Source organism: Pan troglodytes, chromosome 12 (genome assembly GCF_028858775.2).
Source record: "Pan troglodytes isolate AG18354 chromosome 12, NHGRI_mPanTro3-v2.0_pri, whole genome shotgun sequence".
Classification (NCBI taxonomy): domain Eukaryota; kingdom Metazoa; phylum Chordata; class Mammalia; order Primates; family Hominidae; genus Pan; species Pan troglodytes.
In genome coordinates, this window is record NC_072410.2 from 65,150,402 (window position 1) to 65,167,730 (window position 17,329).

General features: G+C 37.5%; 1 long non-coding RNA gene across 1 annotated transcript; it reads left to right on the forward strand.

Moving 5' to 3' along the window:
- The first annotated feature begins 1,650 nt into the window (after positions 1-1,650).
- On the forward strand, positions 1,651-8,586 carry LOC134807817 (uncharacterized). The gene is made up of 3 exons (XR_010149123.1): positions 1,651-1,822; positions 3,881-4,087; positions 7,627-8,586. It is a non-coding gene; the product is annotated as an uncharacterized LOC134807817 (long non-coding RNA).
- Positions 8,587-17,329: the final 8,743 nt, after the last annotated feature.

Sequence of the window (17,329 nt, forward strand, 5' to 3'; positions counted from 1 at the left end):
GTGAAAGTCAAGCCACAGATTTGGAAAAGGTATTTTTAAAACATGTATCTGACTCTTAGCTTTTATTAAGGTTATATGAAGAACACCTATAACTTAATTATGAAAAGAAAAACAACACAATTAAAACATGGACGAAAGACTCTAACATTTTACCAAATCTTTATATAAGAATTCCCACAGCACATATGAAAAGTTGTTTGGTGCCACTGAATCACTGGAAAAATGCAAACTGAAACCACAGTGTGATGCGACAACACCCTCATTTGAATGCTTGAAATGAAAAATACTAAAATATCAAATATTGGTGAGGATATGGAACAACTAGAACCCCGTGTATTATTGGTGTCCATGTAAAATAGAATAACTGTTATGGAAACCAGCAGTTTCTTAAAAGTTAAATATCCCAAACAAGAGAGCTGGAGATGAGATTGGAAGAAGCCACAAGTGGAAGGAAAAGTTGGAGGTCACAGTAGGACCGAAGATACTCTTGCACCCCAGCCTACATTATTCTCTGTTAGAATGGATGCAGGTCCCTGTCGTCTTTGCATATCTGCAGTAGCTTTTTGGTGAGGTATAGGATTCTGTCTTTTAACAGGCTTCTGACATTTTCTCTTAAGCCTTGCTTACTCCCTCCACCAAGTGGAAAATAGATGTACTGTCTTCTTCTTCTCAGTTTCTGCCGTGTCCAGCAAACTTGTCTTGCTTGAATAAAGAAAGGATGAAGCTACTTTATTGAACAGGGAGGTCTCACATCATTGGCAAACTGACAGATGAGGCTGTTTTCTTCATGCACTGAGAAGGGGAGGCTTTTGGGACCCCTTGCAGAAAACGCAACCATGTACACATGTACTTTTTGGAAACTTTGTCTCTTCAAACTAGTTTGTTCTTAGTTGTATGAGAGAAAGTGATGTCTTGCCTCAGTTGTAAATGATTATTGTGCTTTTAGTAATTTAGAAAATCCTCTTTATAAATTATGCAACCTTTAGATTTTAATAAAATCATTTGAGGATTCATCAGTTTAAATCTTATGCCCACCCCCTTCTATACTCTTTACAGGATGTTCCTGTAAGATTCTTTACTCCTTTTTGTGTGTGGCCTCATAAATAAGTTAAAGAAAAATAACAATTGTCTAATGACTGATTGTCTGATTGCTACATTGCCAAACTTTTTCTGGCTGTGTTTCAGGTATAAGTTAAGAATCTGCTATGGTGTTTTTAGAAGATTAACTTTAAAATAGATTCTTCATTAAAATGCACAGTATTGATTTTTAAATTTGATTATCTAAATGGGAAAAAAATCCTAGGATAAGAATACAGTGACTGTTCATGCCAATCAAACTTATTTTTAGTACGGAAGAGCACCAGAACTAATGACAAGCATCATTAGGTATTGAGGCGTCACAGAAACTGAAATTCTTCATACATATAAAATAAAAGTCTTCACAATAAAGCGAATAATATGACATCTTACACAGAAAATAACACTTGCAAATTGTAATGAAGATTCCTGAAATGTAAAATAAGTGCCTGTATGCATAAGATCTTGGCTAACTATGAGCCATGAGGAGATATTAAAATAAGAAAATTCTCATATACTTGGCAAGTTTTTGTTAGTCAATGTATCAATCATTGTGACAATCCTTTTCACCAGCCAAATTCTTCTTATTTCTATCCCCTTCATTATCCTTGGTGGAGAATCTAATGAGCAGTGAAATGTCCAAAATATAGGAATCTGGAAGAAGTGAAGATCCTTAATAAGTCAGCATGAGAAAGTCAGTTCCTGCTAATGTTTCCTGAAACAAACCAAAGGAGTCAATCATCAGGTATACAAAGATGCCATATTCATCACAATTACTTACAAAAATTCACTATAATTTAATGTACAACTCTTTTTTTAGAAATAGCCCTTGAGTAAATAATAATCACTTAACCTGAAGCTAAATTGACCTTAAGATAAATCATTAGACAATTTCCAAGAAACTTGGCAAATAGCATTTGCATTATTACTGCTATTAGAGTATGGGAGGTTTGGATAATTTATAAACAAATAAACCAAACAGCTGGATGATGCAGAATTCATCAGGCTGAAAACCACCTCTGGGGATTTAAGAACAGACCCCTTGCCATTAGTCTTAGGCAGTGTCACAGCTCTTCTGATGCGGACGTAAAATCTTTTATTGTTACTTTAAAACCCCAAGTGTAATAACAACATAGATTTTCTCCCCAGCTGAGTCCAACTTCCACACTGACAATTCATATAATTAAAAGGAGCAGGAGGGGACATTCCTTACACTGTCTTGTGAATGAACACCTCTTTCTTTTGTTGGGCCCTGACGAGAAAACTCTTTGTTCTATGCCATATATTCCAATTGCTAAAGCATATGTTACACGTATCAGATAGGGGATCCGATAACCCTAACCTTTTTTCAATATGCACTTCTACTTGCAAACCTTTTCACTGGTCCTAACCAAATTGTTTCCAGCCTTCAAGGGAAATGTTCTAAAGAAAATCTCTAGGAAAATAGAAAGATTAAAAATACAGCAAAGTCATTACGCAAATGTAAGATCATTCAAAGCTATCCTGAATGAACAAGGTAAGGTGTAAAAATGGAAGAAAGAAGTTGTAGCACAACTTTTCTAGCACATCTCAGATTATTTCAAATTCTTTTTCAGTGAGACCACTGTATGATTATTAATAAAGCCACATATAATGTTCAACCATGCACCCTCTTTTACTAAACCACAAAAGGCTTCAATTTTTTTATTTCATGGTTATACTTTCATTTATTCATGTTTAGAGTCATATGTAACCTAAAGATGCAATTACCATTTTTAAGGGCATTCCTGCTTTAAAATACAGCAAAGGGCCTGTCTTAAAGGCACTGGGGACTCTTCTACAAAATGCCTCCTAGCCTGCTGGTTTACTCCACATTCAGGAAATACAACATTTCAAAATACTTAGGGACATAATTTTGTGGAGCAAATTTAAATTCCATCCAGTAAAATTAGAAAATGAACAGAAGTTCTGGGCAGTTTAAAATGACATGGTGCATACCTTATTAAATTTTAAAGAATAGAGTATAAATTGTACGAAGTATGTTCTTGGACCATAATGGAATTAAATAAGAAATCACAGTAATATAGTTAGAAAATCCTAAAATATTTAGAGATCAAACAACACACTTCTAAGTAACACATGGGCCTAAGAAAAAGTCTCAAAAGAAATTTTAACATATTTTGAATTAAATGAAAATGAAAACATAAGGTATCAAAATTTGTGAGCAGTAGCAGTGATTACAGGGAAATTTATGTATTTAATGCATTCATTAGAAAAAAATAAAGACCTAACATTAAAAATGTAAGTTTCAACCTTAGGAAACTAAAAAAAGAAGAGAAAATTATATTCCAAAAAGAAATAATAAAAGAGCAGAAATTGATAAATTAAAAGCAAGAAGTTTATAGTGAAAAACAAGGAAACCAAAAGCTGGTTCTTTGAAAGTATCAGTAAAATTGTGAAACTTTTCATTATGCTAACCAAGAACAAAAAGTGAAAAGTCACAAATTACTAATATTAGAAATGAAAAAAGGTCACACCACTACTGATCCCACAGACATGAAGAAAGTGATAAAGGAATATTATGAAGAAGTCTATTCCCATAGATCTATAACTTAGATGAAATAGAATGATTCCTTGAAAGCAAAAATCTTCCAAAACTCAAGCAAGGAGAAATACATAATTTGGCCTGTATGTATTAAATGTATTGATTCAACAATTACAAACATTTCAAAATAGAAGTCACCAGATGCAGATGGTTTCACTAGTGAATGCTACTAGACATTTCAAGAAGAAAATAGTATCAATTCTGTCCAATCTTTTCCAGAAATAGAAGCAGAGGAAGCAGTAACTCATTCTATGAGGCCAGCATTACACAAATATGAAAACTAAACAAAGACATTGAAAGAAGAAAACTATAGAACACTATCACTCATGAACACAGATCCAAAATTCCTCAACAAAATATCAGCAAATGGACTCCAACACTGTATAAAAATAATTATATACCATGACAAAGTACAATTTGTTCAAGGTATGTATGCAAGGCTGGGTTAATATGAATAATCAATTAATGTAGTTGATCATATCAACTGGCTAAAGAATACATATCATATGATTATATAAATAAATGTGATGCAGAGAAAGCACTTGACAAAATCCAACACTACATACATGATGAGAAATTTTCAGCCAATTAGAAAGAGAGAGGGACTTTTTTTTATCTTAGTAAATAATATCTACAAAAACTCTAAGCTAACATCATTAATGAGGAGAAGCTAAATGCTTTCCTCCTAAGATTGGGAGCAAGACAAGGGTATCTCTTCTTTGATTCCTATTCAACAGTGTGCTGGGAGTTCTAGTTAATGTAATAAGATAAAAAATGGCAATAAAATCTATACAGATTATGAAGAAACAAGTAAAACTGTCTTTGTTTGCAAATGATATAATTATCTGTAAAAACATTCCAAAATTCTAGAAGAAAAAACCTTCTGGAGCTAATATTAATTGATTATATCAAGGTTGGAAGACACAAGGTTGATCTAAAAAGTCAGTTGCCTTGGAATGCACCAGCAATGAAACACTAGAATTTGAAATCCGAAACATAATGCCATTTACTGTAGCACCAACACATGAAATATAGTCCCCCCTTGGTATCTGTGGGGATTGGTTCCAGGATTCCCAGATCAAATTAAATATACATATATTTTATCTGCAGTTGGTTGAATGCATGGATGCAGAAGGCCTAACTGTACTTAGATATAAATCTAACCAAGTAAAATGAAGTCTTTTTCAAAAATAAAAAGTAATGAGCTTTTCAGCCGAAAAATAACATGAAGAGAACATAAATGCATATTGCTAAGTGAAAGAAGCCAGACTGATAAGGTTGCATATTGTATGATTACAACTATATGACATTCTGGAAAAGGCAAAATTATGGAGGCATGAAAAATTGCTGTTGCAAGGGGGTGGGGAAGAAGAGATGAATAGGTGGAGCACAGTAGATCATTAGGGCACTGAATATTGTGTATGATACTGTAATGCTGGATACATGACCCTAAGTGTTTGTCAAACCCATAAAGCTATACAAAACAAAGAATGAGCCCTAGTGTGAATATTGGAGATTAGTTAATAATAATGTATTGAGGGAGAAAAAGAATTTGTAGGAATGCAAGAACCGAGGAATGCAAGTCCTTTAATTATTAGGCCCAGAGAGACATTAAAATGAGACCACAATCACACTCTACTCTCCCCTTTGAGCTACCTGTTTCTCTCTTGAAACTGCTTGCTGTTGCCGCAAGTAGCTGTAAATTAACCTAATAATGCCACACCGGACACTATAACCTATATCCTGTAGCTTACAAATGTAAAGCCAGTCTCTAATCAATGTTATTCTGTAAACCGATGAGAATTTCTGACAACTTTTTATCAGCCCATTCCTGGTCCCCGTTTTTTGCCTTTAAAAATCTGCTTCTTGCTAATTGGAGTGTATGACCCAAAGAAACTCTCTACTTTCACTTATTTATTTATCTATTTATTATTTATTTATTTAGACAGAGTCTCGCTCTGTCATCCAGGCAGGCTAGAGTGCAGAGGTGTGATCTCGGCTCACTGCAACCTCCGCCTTCCAGGTTCAAGTGATTTTCCTGCCTCAGTCTCCCAAGTACCTGGGATTACAGGTGCATGCCACCATGCCTGGCTAATTTTTGTATTTTTAGTAGTTATGTGGTTTCACCATGTTGGCCAGGCTAGTGTCCAACTCCTGACCTCAGGTGATCCGCCCACCTCTGCCTCCCAAAGTGCTGGGATTACAGGCATGAGCCACCCACTGCTCCCAGCCTATACACTCTCTAATTTTGCCTCAGATTCTTCCTTTTAGGTCAACAGTATCAGTAATGGTTCAACAATGGTGCCAAGGGTACCACACCAGTGCAAGAAGTTAATAATACTAGAAACAATGTGAGAGGGGCAAGTAATGTAACCTGACAATGGATTCATTTTGCCTGCTGCCCAGATGGAGCTGATTTATTAAGACAGGGGAATCACAATAGAGAAAGAGCTTAATTCATGCAGAGCTGGCTGAAGAGGAGATCGGAGTTTTAATATTACTGAAATCAGTCTCCCACAAAATTTGGAGGCTATGGTTTTTCAAGGATAGTTTGGGGGAAGAGGTGGCACGCTGAGGAGGTTGAGGGGCTGGGGGAGTGAGGGAGGTGAAGGGATGGGTAGACAGTGCGTGCTTGCTGCTGACTGGTTGAGGATGCAGTACAGGTGTAGGAAATGCTCTTCATGTGCACTGACTCACTTCTGGGTAAAGGTACAGAAGGAATTGGCAGGCACAGGTGGAGCCATTGGGTGTCAGACATGCAGAAGAACCTGAAAAGACATGTCAAAATACCAATCATAGGTTCTAGAATAGTGCTGTTATCTGCAGGAGTAATTGGGGAAGTTACATATCTTGTGACCTCTGGAATAATAGCGGGTAATCATTTATGTCTACACCTTAGTAGAATTCAGGGAAAAAGGAAATCATAGGACACCAGATCAGGCTTAGATATTAGGAGTCTGAGCACATCACAGAAGTAATTGGACTTACCCCAAAACAAAACAACAAAAACTAAAAGAGTTTTTTAAAATAGCATTCAAAAATTAAGAATGAAGAAGAATCCAAAATTCAGAGCAAAAAGAAAGGAACAATATATGGCAAGATATAAGACTGTGGATAAAACACTAGATGTAGTCACTATCTTATTTTTATTTTAGTCATTTTAGCAGGTAGGCAGTGAGAAGTATCTCACTGTGATTTTAATTTGTGTTTCTCAAATAACTAATTATGCCAAACATTTCTTGTGTTTTATTGCCATTTGTATATCTTCTTTGATAAACTTCTTATTGAAATCTTTTGCCCATTTTCCCTCTCATTTTTATTGTAAATGCTATGAATTTATTGTAGAAGCTGCGTTAGTTGTAAATGTCCCACATTGTGAATTTGTTTGCATCACACCATTTAACATATCCTTTTGTTCCCTATATTTTCCATAAAGAGAAGTTATCCCAGAAGGTTTGATTAGTTTTAGGCCCAACTTTCTGGTCAAGAACACGTTACTGCTAGTGCTGTGTGCTTCACATAGCATTGCATCAGAAGATTGTCACATTTTAAACAATAATGCCATTGATCAGGGATCCCTCTATTGTAAAATTCCTCATCAATCTTTTAATGAATGATTGCTGCCTGAATCAATTATTTCATTAAATGCTGCAATATTTTTTTTACTTTTTTCTATATTTACTACGGGAAATTTTTCTATAAAGATTTTTTCTCTTTTATCAATTCATAAAAGGAAAGATAGGATAAATGCTTATTTCATTTTAATTTATAATTTTCATACAGAGTTGTTGATGCCTTAGTTATTTCCAATATTCTTAGTTGCTGTCATTGTTGATTATTGGATTTCTCTTATTTAAAAAAATTGAGTATCATCAAAAACATAATTTTAAAATATATATGTAGTGGATTTCAGTTAAATGCATTCATTGTTTTCTGTTATTCAAATTGTCTCATCTTTCCCACAGGAGCATCCTTCGTGCTGATTAGTCTGTTGATAATTTTGTCAAGCAAATGACACCTGTTATCACCTCCAAGGAAGGAGTCCCACTTCAGCTGAAGCAGTAGTGCCAAGTTTTAACCCACTCCATCTTTCAGGGTGGCCAAGAAAGATAGGACTCTATTTAGTCTGGCAAACCCTCTGCAGGAGTCTCCCCAAAAGTAGAGTGCCCCAAACCATTCTGAGATGGGGCCAGCTGGGATTCAAAAGAAGCACCAAATATTAAGTTGATTAGTTTGAAGCATACATTAGGAGAACCTTACTTACAGAATGCTGCAGCATATCCTCAGGCAGAAAGGGAAAGAAAGGAATGTTTTACCTGAATATGACTTCAGTGACGAGGTCAAGGTAGGAAGCTTATATAAGAGTTTAATGAAGTTGGCTCACGGAGAGGACTAGTTTCTTTTTTCCTGTTTGATTTTTTTAAATCAACTTTTATTTTAAGTTCCAGGGTACATGTGCAGGATGTGCACATTTGTTACATAGGTAAGTGTGTGCCACGGTGTTTTGCTGCACGGAACAACCTATCACTTACGTACTAAGGCCAGCACCATTAGCTGTTCTCCGTGATGCTCTCCCTCCACACCACCCCTCTGACAGGCCCCAGTATAGGTTGTTCCCGAGCATGTATCCATGTGTTCTCATCATTCAGCACCCACTTATAGGTGAGAACATGCAGTGTTTGGTTTTCTGTGTTAGTTTGCTGAGGATAATGGCTTCCAGCTCCGTCCATGTCCCTGCAAAGGACATGATCTCATTCCTTTTTGTGGCTACACAGTATTCCATGGTGCATATGTACCACGTTTCCTTTATTCAGTTTGTCATTGATGGCCATTTGGGTTAAATGCATGTCTTTGCTATTGTGAATAGTACTGCAATGAACATACATGTGCATGTATCTTTATAATAGGAAGATTTATATTCCTTTGGGTATGTACCTATTAATGGGATCTCTCGGTCCAATGGTATTTCTGCTTCTAGATCTTTGAGAAATCACCACAATGTCTTCCACAATGGTTGAACTAATTTACATTTCCACCAATGGTGTAAAAGTGCTCCTTTTTCTTCACAGCCTTGCCAGCATCTTTTGTTTCTTGACTTTTTATTTTATTTATTTACCTATTTTTTTTTTTTTTTGAGACAGAGTCTCGCTCTGTTGCCCAGGCTGGAGTACAGTGGCACAACTTTGACTTACTGCAACCCATGCCTCCCAGGTTCAAGCAATCCTCCTGCTTCAGCCCCCCTAGTAGCTGGGATTACAGTCACGTGCCAACATGCCTGGCTAATTTTTGTGTTTTTAGTAGAGACAGGGTTTCGCCATGTTGGCCAGGCTGGTCTCAAACTCATGACCTCAAGTGACCCACCCACCTCAGCCTCCTAAAGTTCTGGGATTACAGCCATGAGCCACTGTGCCAGGCCTCTTGACTTTTTAATAATCACATTATGACTGGCATAAGATGGTATCTCATTGTGGTTTTGATATGCATTTCTCTAATGATCAGTGATGTTGAGCACTTTTTCATATGTTTCTTGGATGCATGAATGTCTTCTTTGGAGAAATGTCTGTTCATGTCCTTTGCCCACTTTGTAATGGAGTTGTTTGGTTTTTTTCTTCTAAGTTTGTTTAAGTTCCTTGCAAACTTTGAATATTAAACCTTTGTCAGATGGATAGATTTCAAAGATTTTCTCCCATTCTGTAGGTTGTCTGTTCACTCTGACGATAGTTTATTTAGCTGTGCAAAAGCTCTTTAATTAGATCCCATTTGTCAATTTTTGCTTTTGTTGCAATTCCTTTGAGTGTTTTCATTATGAAATCTTTGCCCATGACTATATCCTGAGTGGTAGTGCCTAGATTTTCTTCTAGGGTTTCTAGTTTTCAGTTTTACATTTAAGTTTTTAATCCATCTTGAGATAATTTTTGTATAAGGTATAAGTAAGCGGTCCAGTTTCAGTTTTCTGCATATGTCTAGCCAGTTCTCCCAGCACCGTTTATTAAATCGGGAATTTTTTCCCCATTGCTTGTTTTTGTCAGATTTGTCAAAGATCAGATGGTTGTAGGTGTGCAGTCTTGTTTAAAAGTTTTCTATTCTGTTCTGTTGGTCTATACATCTTTTTTATTTTTTTTTCTTTTCTTTTTCTTTTTCTTTTTTTATTTTTATTTTTTTACCAGTACCATGCTGTTTCAGTTACTGTAGACTTATAGTATAGCTTGAAGTTGAGTAGTGTGATGCCTCCAGATTTGTTCTTTTTGCTTAAGATTGTCTTGGCTATATGAGCTCTTTTTTGGTTCCATATGAATTAAAAAAATTTTCCTAATTCTGTGAAGAATGTCAATGGTAGTTTAATGGGAATAGCATTAAATCTATAAATTAGTTTGGGTAGTATCACCATTTTTACAAAATTGATTTTTCACATCCATGGGCATGAAACGTTTTTCCATTTGTTTGTGTCCTCTCTGAGTTCCTTGAGTAGTGGTTTGTAGTTCTCATTGAAGAGATCCTTCACTTGCCTTGTTAACTGTATTCCTAGATATTTTATTCTCTTTGTAGCAATTATAAATAGGAATTCATTCATGATTTGGCTCTCTGTATGCCTGTTGTTGGTGTATAGGAATGCTAGCAATTTTTCCATGTTGATTTGTATCCTGAAACTTTGCTGAAGTTGCTTATCAGCTTAAAAAGCTTTGGGGCTGAGATGGTGGGGTTTCCTTGATGTAGGATTATATCATCTGTAAACAAAGATAATGTGACTTCTCCCCTTTCTATCTGAATATCCTTTATTTCTTTCTCTTGCTTGATTGCCCTGGCCAGAACTTCCAATACTATGTTGAATAGGAGTATTGAGAGACGGCATACTTTTCTTGTACCAGTTTTCAAAGGGAATGCTTCCAGCTTTTGCCCATTCAATATGATATTGGCTGTGGGTTTGTCATAAATAGCTCTTATTATTTTGAGATGATATGTTCCATCAACACCTAGTTTATTGAGAGTTTTTAACATGAAGCAATGTTGAATTTTATCAGATGCCTTTTCTGCATATATATAACCTCTGTCCTTTATAAATTACCCAGTCTTAGGTAGTGATTATAGCTGTGTGAAAATGGACTAATTCGGATATATATCTATATACAACATAAAACCCAGAGAGAGACATTGATATGGTTAGGCTTTGTGTCCCCTCCCAAATCTCATCTTGAATTGTAATCCCCATAATCTTCATGTGTCATGGGAGAGACCAGGTTGAGGTAATTGAATCATGGAAGCTGTTTCCCTCCTGCCGTTCTTATGATAGTGAGTGAGTTCTCATAACATCTGGTGGTTTTATAAGGGACTCTTTCCCCTTCACTCAGCACTTCTTCCCCCTGCCACCTTGTGTTGAAGGTGCCTTGCTTCCCCTTCACCTTCTGCCATGATTGTAAGTTTCCTGAGGCCTCCCCAGCCATGCTAAACTGTGAGTCAATTAAACCTTTTTCCTTTACCCAGTCTTGGGCCGGTTATTTATACCCAGCCCTTTATCCAGTTATTTATAGCATTGTGAAAATGGACTAATACAAATATAGATATATCTCTCCAGATTCCAGTTATTGTTCCCTCTACCTGCTCTTTCTTTCAGGATAAAGAGCTAAACGTTACACTAATCTTTCTTGCTGAACTCTTACAGTTTCCATGTTCTGTCAAAATTTGCAAATTGTCTCTTTTTAAATGAACCTAAAATTTCTATATTTGCTTGTGCTGTAATTTTCCTACTAGCATCCTGTATAATACAGAAGTAAAAAAGGAAATCATCAGTATAAGCTTTAAGATGAGTATTAAGAAATTTTAGTCAGTATTGGGAGGAGGTAGAGCAGGTAGAGTAAGATAGCTGAATAGAACCCTCCAGGGATCAGTGATCATACCCCCTGTGGGAACACCAAATTTTACAACTATGCACAAAAGAAAGCACCTTCATAAAGACCAAAAACCAGGTGAAAAATCACAGTACCTGGTTTTAACATTATATCAAGGAAAGAGACACTGAAGAGAGTAGGAAAGACAGTGTTGTATTGCCTCACTACCCCTCCCTTATTCCTTGACAGCACAGCTTGCCTTGTGGAGAGAGAATCTATGTGCTTGTATGAGGGAGAGTTAAGTGATTGTGGGACTTTTCATTGGAGCTCAGTGCCGCCCTGTCACAGTGGAACACAATGTAGGGCAGAATTCGGCTGGACCCCATGGAGGGAGCATTTAGAGCATCTTTAGCCAGAGGGGAATCCTCTGCCCCAGCAGTAGGAACCTGAGTTCCAGCAAGCCCCGCTGCTAGTGGACTCAAGTGCCCCGCGGTACTGAATAAATTTGAAAGGCAGTCTAGGCCACAAAGACTGCAGTCCTTGGGCAAGTCCTGGTGCTATACTGGGCTCAGAACCTGTGGACTTTGGCTGCATGCAACCCAGTGAGACACCAGCTGGGGCAGCCAACAAAGTACTTGTGCCATCCCTCCCCTAACCATGGGTAATGCAGCTTAGAGAGAGACTCCTTCCACTTGCAGAAAGGAGAAGGAGGAGTAAAGAGAACTTTGTTTTGAAACTTGAACACTAGCTACGCCACTGTATAGTAAAGCACCAAGCAGAGTCCTGAAGCCCCTGATTCCAGGCCCTAGTTCCTGGCTGACATTTATAGACCCACCCTGGGCCAAAAGGAAACCTGCCTCTCTGAAGGGAAGGACTCAGCCCTGGAGGGCTTCATCACCTGCTGACTAAGGTGCCATTGGTCCTGGAATAAACATCAGCAGTAGCCAGGCAGTAGTTGCCATGAACCTTGGGTAAGACCTAGTACTGTGACCCAGTGCAGTCCTGGCTGTGGTGGCCCAGGGTGTGCTTGCATTGACTCTCCTCCACTTCCAGACAGCCAAGCATGGAAAGACAGACTCTGGTTGCTTGGCAAAAGTAAGGAAATAGAACAAGAGACTCTGTCTCATATCCATAGAATTCTCCCAGATCTTACCAAAGCACACCAAGGTGGTACTTTTATGAGTCTGCAAGAGTTGCAGTGTTACTGGGCTTGTGGTGCCCCCTAGCACAGATATGGCTATAGTAACCAGAGACTCCAATCTCAACATTCAATTCCCGTTGAATACCTGGAAAGCTTTCTCAAGTAGATGGGTACAAGCAAACCTGGAATGAGAAGATTAAAACAAATACCTAATTCTTCAGTGCCCAGATCTTGATGAACATCCAAAACCATCAAGAACATCCAAGAAAACATGACCTCATCATCGAATGAACTAAATAAAACACCAGTGAGCAATCCCAGAGTGAAAAAGATATGTGACCTTTCAGACAGAGAATTAAAAATAACTGTTTTGAGGAAGCTCAACAAAATTCAAGATAACCCATGGCAGAAGTTTACCTATGTAATAAATCTGCACTTGTACCCCTGACCTTAAAATAAAAGTTAAAATAATGAAAAAAAAACAAGAAAGGAATTCAGAGTCCTATCAGAGAAATTTAACAAAGAGATTAATAAAATAATTTTTAAAATCAAGCAGGAATGGAGCTAAAAAATCATTTGACAAAATGAAAAATACATCGAAGTCTCTCAACAGCAGAACTGATCAAACAATAAAATAATTAGTGATCTTGATGACAAGCTATATAAAAAGTACATAATCAGAGGAGAAAAACATGGGATAAAAAATAATAAAGCACATCTACAAGACTTAGAAAATAGTTTCCAAATGGCAAATCTAAGAGTTATTGGCCCTAATGAGGAGGTAGAGAGAGAGAGAGAGAGATCAGAGTAGAAAGTTTGTTTAATAAAATAATAACAGAAAATGTTCAAAACCTAGAGAAAGATGCCAATAATTAAGTACAAAAAGGTCATAGAACACCAAGCAGATTTAATTCAAACTTTCAAAGTTCCGGAATAAAGAAAGTATCCTAAAAGCAGCAAGAGAAAAGAAACAACATATAAAGGAACTCCAATACATCTGGCAGCAGACTTCTCAGTGGAAACCTTACAGGCGAGGAGAGAGTGGCATGACACATATCAAAGTGCTAAAAGAAAAAAAATTATCTTAGAATAGTATATCCAGTGAAAGTATCATTCAAACATAAAGGAAAATAAACACTTTCCCAGACAAACAAAAACGGAGAAACTTCGTCAATACCAGACCTGTCCTATAAGAAATGCTAAAGGGAGTTTTTCAATCTGAAAGAAAATGACATTACCAAGCAATAAGAAATCACCTGATGGCACAAGACTCACTAGTAACAGTAAGTACAAAGAGAAATACATAATGCTCTAACGCTATGATTGTCATGTGTAAACCACTCATGTTATCTTGAGTAGGAAGATTAAAATACAATCCTATCAACAATAATAACTGTAACAACTTTTTAAGAGATAGTCTAAAAAGGTATACATGGAAACAATAAAAAGTGGTCAGGGATGGAGTTTTAATGTGAGTTCTTATTAGTATTTTCTTTGCTTGATTGTTGTTGTTTATGAAACCAGAGTTAAGTTGTCATCAGAATATTTGGATAAAAGCAATCCTAAGCAAAACAACAACAAAAACACCCAGAGCTGGAAGCATCACCTTACATAACTTCAAATTATACTACAAGGCTATAGTAACCAAAATATCTTAGTACTGGGATAAAAATAGACTGATAGATCAATAGAACAAAATTGAGAACCCAGAAATAAAGCCACATGTCTACAACCAACAGATCTACACAGTCAACAAAAATATACACTGGGAAAATGACACCCTATTCAATAAACGGTGCCGGGAAAATTGGAAAGCCATATGCAGAAGAGAGAACTGGACCAATATCTCTCAACACATTCAAAAATTAACTCAAGATAGGTTAAAAACCTAAATGTAAGACCAGAAACCATAAAAATCCTGGAAGAATATTTAGAAAATACACTTCTGGACATTGGCCTAGGCAAAGGATTTATGAGCAAGCTCTCAAAAGCAAATGCGACAAAAACAAAGACAAATGGTACTTAATTAAATTAAAAAGGTCTGCACGCCAAAAAACAAAAAACAAAACAATCAACAGAATAGATAGACAACCTACAGAATAGGAGAAAATATTTGTAAACCATTTATCTGAAAAAAGGCTAATATCCAGAATTTACAAGGAATGAAAACATTCAACAACAAAAAAGCCAAATAACCTCCTTAAAAAGTGGTCAAAGGACACAAAGACACAGTTTTCAAAAGAAGGTATGCAAGTGCCAAAAAATATGAAAAAATGCTCAATATCACTAATCACCAGAGGAAAGCAAATTGAAATCACAATGAGATACCATTTTACACCAGTCAAAATGGGCATTATTTAAAAGTCTAAACACAGCAGATATTGGTCAGGATGCAGAGAAAATGGAATTATACACTGTTGGTGAGAACATAAATCAGTACAACCTCTATGGAAAACAGTATGGTGATTTTTCAACAAAGTTAAAAATAAATACCAGATAATCCAGCAATCCCACTTCTAGGTGTCTATTAAAAAGAAAATAAATCATTATATCAAAAAGGCGCTTATGCTCGTATGTGTACTACAGTATTTTTCACAATAGTGAAGATATAGGATCAACCTAAGTGTCCATCAATGGAGGACTGGATTTAAAAAATGTGATATCAATACACTATGGAATTCTACTTAGCCATAAAAATAATGAAATCATGTCTTTTCAACAACTTGGATGGAACTGGAGGCCATTATCCTAAGTAACATAGCTCAGAAACAGAAAGCCAAATACTGCATGCTGTCACCTACATGTGGGGGCCAAAACAAGAGGTACACATTGACATACAGAGTGGAATGATGTACATTGGAGACTACAAAAGGTGGGATAGTGTAGGGGGCGAGGGTTGGAAAAGTACCTACTGGGTGCAATGTACACTATTTGGATAATGGGTACACTAGAAGCCCAGACTTCACCACTATGCAATATATGCATATAAGAAACCTACACTTGTATCCCTTAAATATATTTAAATAAACAAATAAGTCAGAAAGTAACAAGTGACAAGAAAAAAAAGATAGGTGTGATAATTATGCAGCAGCCAAATGAAACAGCTGCCAATGTCCAAAGCTTGAACAGTTTGAAAAATAAACAATGCTGTATTGGAATATCATACAGAGTATAAAATATATTTATGTTTTGTTGGAGTAGGAGAACAAATATACAAACTATTTTATTCTGCCCCTGGCCCTCACCAAATGTCAAATTCTTCTCACAATGCAAAATACATTCATGCTGTTGCAGGACTTTTCCTTAGTTCAGCTAAAGACGGGATCCTCGTCAGTCCTGTGACCATGAAAATTTAGGCTCGCATGGTTTGAATGGTGAGTAAGACACAGTTTATTGGGTAGAAAGGAAGAAAAGGGTGAAACAGGGACTCTTACAAGGCCAGAGTCCCTGCTACAGCACTTCCCGTCCTGCCATTTGAATCCCAGGTTCCACGCAGGAAGCAGAGGGGCCAGATTCCTCCCTGCTGAAAACTGTGCAAACTTCCCAAGGCTCTACCCCAGTGGGCAGGCTGGTTGAAATTTCTCCAGGAACCCCTCCCATGTGGCTGTCTCAGTGCTTTCCCAATAGTCTCCCAAAGTCTTAACTCATTCCAGCATTAACTGAAAAGTCCCAAGTCCCAAGCCCAAAGTCTCATCTGGAGATTAATTCCTTCCACCTATGAGCCTGTGAAATCAAAGTAAGTTATTTACTTCCAAGATACAACGTGGGTACAGATATTGGGTGAACATTCCCATTCCAAAAGGGAGAAATCAGCCAAAAGAAGGGCTACAGGCTCCACACAAGTTTGAAATTCTGCGGGGCAGTAATTAAGTCTTGAAGTTCCAAAATAATCTCCTTTAACCTACAGGACACACTCATGCAAAGGTGGGCTTCCAAGGCTTTGGGGAACTCCATCCCTGTGGCTTTGCAGGGTTCAGCCCCTGTGTCTTCTCGCATGGTTTGGAGTTGAATGCCTGCAGCTTTTCCAGGTGCAGTATGCAAGATTCCAGTTGAATCAACGATTCTGGGGTCTGGAGGATGTTGGCCCTCCTCCTACAGTTCCACTAGGTAGTGCCCTAGTGGGGATTCCTTGTAGGGCCTCCAACCCTACACTTCTTCTTTATACTGCCCTAATAGAGGTTGTCTGTGTGGGTCCCATCCCTGCAGCAGTCTTCTGCCTTGGCACCTGGGATTTCTCATACATCCTCTGAAATCTAGGCAAAGGGTGCTGAGCCTTCTTCACTTTTACACTCTGTGTGCCTACAGGCTTTACACTCCATAAAAGCTTCCAAGGTTTATGGCTTGCATCCTCCAGAATGGTGGCCCAAGCTGTTCCTTGGGCCCTTTGAGCTGAGGCTGGAGCCCACGTGGACACAATTTGAGAGGCAGCCTCCTGGAATGGTACAGGGCAGTGTTTCCCTGGGCCTGGGCCAGGAAACCATTCAGTCCTTCTAAAAGGCCTCAGGGCCTGTGATGCAAGAAGCTGGCTCAGAGACCTCTGAAATGCTTTCAAGCCCTTTTTCCTATTTTGTTTGCACTTGGTTCTTTGTTAATTATGCAAATCTCACTAGCAAGTGGTTTCTCCACAGCCTGCTTGAATCCTTCTCCAGAAAATGGGATTTTCTTTCCTACCACATAGCCAGGCTACAAATTTTTCAAACTTTT